The following is a 3,494-nucleotide window of genomic DNA, read 5'->3' as shown; positions in this document are numbered from 1 at the left end:
TTAGGAAATTTTTTCAAAAGTTTTCATTAAGTTAACATTGACCTTAAATAACTTTTGATCAATCAGACTTCGCAAGAAATGTTGACAATGACATGTAAACTTATTTTTTTAATGGTGACCAATTAGATGTTTATACAAACCAAACGATATCAAAACAAATATTTTCCATACAACTTACATACATACATATGTATATATGTATGTATATGGGGAACAAAAATCCCTACCATATTACCATTTCCACACCTGTTTACTAATAAACAAAGTTCTATGATCAGTACAGTTGTAAACGACCCCGATAACTATTTCTAGCTTAAGCCTCAAGCACAACTTTGGTTACGTAAATATATGTAACTAAATAAATGAATATTAACAAAGCAACCCCAAACAAACAAAAATATATGCATATATGCATCTATACACACATAAATATATGTACGTATAAATATATATGCATGCTCATCTGCACAAGCGATGAGCGTAACATAAACGCAATGTCTTTTATTTTACTATTCCAAGTATCCGGATAGTGCGCCCGAATAAAAATTATCCGTATAGTACTATCCGGATAAACGAATAAAAAATTCGAATAAATATTATCCGGATTATTTGAAACGAAAAAATTTATTCGTTTATTCGAATAACGTTTATTCGGATATAATTCGAAAATAATCCCACCACTAGTTAAAAGTATCCTAGACAAATTAAATGAAAAAGGGCGGAGCCACGCCCATTTTAAATTTTCTTTTATTTTTGTATTTTGTTGCACCATATAATTACTGGAGTTGAATCTTGACATAATTTACTTATATACTGTAAAGATATTAAATTTTTTGTTAAAATTTTACTTTAAAAAAAAATTTTTTTTTAAAATGGGCGTGGTCCTTCTCCGATTTTGCTAATTTTTATTAAGCTTACATATAGTAATAAGAGTAACGTTCCTGCCAAATTTCATCATGATATCTTCAACGACTGCCAAATTACAGCTTGCAAAAATTTTAAATTACCTTCTTTTAAAAGTGGGCGGTGCCACGCCCGTTGTCCAAAATCTTACTAATTTTCTATTTTTCGTCATAAGTTCAACTCATTTACCAAGTTTCGTCGCTTTATCGGTCTTTTGTAATGAATTATCGCACTTTTTCGATTTTTCGAAATTTTCGATATCGAAAAAGTGGGCGTGGTTATAGTCCGATATCGTTCATTTTAAACAGCGATATGAGATGAGTGCTCAGGAACCTACATACCAAATTTCATCAAGATACCTCAAAATTTACTCAAGTTATCGTGTTAACGGACGGACGGACGGACGGACGGACATGGCTCAATCAAATTTTTTTTCGATCCTGATTATTTTGATATATGGAAGTCTATATCTATCTCGATTCCTTTATATATGTACAACCAACCGTTATCCAATCAAACTTAATATACTCTGTGAGCTCTGCTCAACTGAGTATAAAAAAACAAGATGTTTTTTGTACTATTCCTGAAATCTATAAGAAAAAGTCTTAGCTTATTTTTTATTCACAAGACCCAATTAGGTATACAATTCAACTCTGCGAATACATCCATAAACAACTTCGTTATCAAATGAAAGGTGTTAATGATTATTTAAAAGGGAGTGGGCCTTAGTTCTATATGTGATAAAGCAAGATAAAGTGAGTTCAGATAAGTACGTAAACTAAGTTTAGTAAAGATATATCGATTTTTCTCAAGTTATCGTGTTAACGACCGAGCGGAAGGAAAGACTTCAACCTATTTCGCCCATTTTCACAGAAAAGAGTTATCGTCATAGAAGCTATGCCCTTACCAAATTTCAGAAGGATTAATAAATTTTTATTCGACTTATGGCATTAAAAGTATTCTAGACAAATTACATGAAAAAGAGCGGTGCCATGCCCATTTTAAAATTTTATTTTATTTTTGTATTTTGTTGCACCATATCCTTACTGGGGTTGAATGTTGACATAATTTATTTATATACTTTTAAAAAGTTGGCATGTTCGTCATTTGATTTTGTAATTTTTATTTAGCATACATATAGAAATTTGAGTAATGTTCCTGCCAAATTTCATCATGATATCTTCAACGACTGCCAAATTACAGCTTGCAAAACTTTTAAATTGCCCTCTTTTAAAAGTAGGCGGTGCCACGCCCAATGTCTAAAATTTTACTCACTTTCTATTCTGCGTCATAAGGTCAACCCACCTACCAAGTTTCATCGCTTTATACGTTTTTGGTAATGAAGTATCGCACTTTTTCCGTTTTTTCGAAATTTTCGTTATCAAAAAAGTGGGCGTCCGATATCGTTAATTTTAAATAGCGATCTGAGGTGAGTTTCCAGCAACCTACATACCAAATTTCATCAAGATACCTTAAAATTTACTCAAGTTATCGTGTTAACGGACAGACGGACGGAAGGACGGACACGGCTAAATGAACTTCTTTTTTCGCCCAGATCATTTTGATATATAGAAGTCTATATCTATCTCGATTAGTTTATGCCGTTACGGATTACCGTTATGCGAACAAAATTAATATACTCTGTGAGCTCTGCTTAGCTGAGTATAACACGATGTTTTTTTGTACTATTCTTGAAATCCATAAGAAAAAGTTTTTGCTTATTTTTTATTCACAAGACTCAATTAGGTATAAATCGCGTCCACAAAATTTATCATGTAATACTTTATACTTAAAAGCAGTTTGGAAACAGATACAACTAATTAAGTGGACCCTTTGTTCTTTTCTGTATTTATTCATAAAAAAACCGCTAATCACATAAAAAGTAGTAATAACTTAAAATTATATGATGTGTAACCAAAATGACGAAAATAAGACCAAACAAAAGGTGGAGGGGGGAGGGGGGGGCTGGAAACACGTCCTTTTCAACCCCCTTAAAAGAGTGGCTCCCAGACTCGTCCGTTTGTCACGCTAGTAAATAAGCTGATCGGAATCACATCGCTTTCCAACAGCATACTCAATAGAAATAAGAGATTATAATAATGAATTGTACTTAGAATTTCAAGTTTTAGGCATAAACAGCCATAATAATAAATAAATTAAATTAAATTAAATATATTGTACAAATATCTAATTAATAACACAATTCAACTCTGCGAATATATATGGGCTATTCCATCCCATTTCGACCAATTTTGGACCCGACCCCTTTAGAATTGGCTGAAAGTTTTTCTCCTTTTTCTAGCTTACGAAAGACGTTTATCAGCAGTTTTTCAAATTTTTTCATCCAACTCAAAAAAAGTTATGAATTTAAAAAAAAAACACCGTTTTTGTTTTCAAAATGCTATAACTTTTTCAAAAATTGACCGTTTTGGATCTTTTTTTTTTTTTAAATTTTTTTTTAAATGTACTTTTCAGAAAAAATTCAAAAAAATTGTTAAAGTTTTTTTTTGTAATTTTTCAGTTTTTCGAGATTTTTCGAATTTCGTTTTTTTTTTTTTATCAATTCTGCAAACATCCCCACTAATCCCGGA

The sequence above is a fragment of the Eurosta solidaginis genome, chromosome 5, assembly GCF_040869045.1.
Source record: "Eurosta solidaginis isolate ZX-2024a chromosome 5, ASM4086904v1, whole genome shotgun sequence".
Lineage (NCBI taxonomy): Eukaryota > Metazoa > Arthropoda > Insecta > Diptera > Tephritidae > Eurosta > Eurosta solidaginis.
This window is presented reverse-complemented; position numbering follows the sequence as displayed.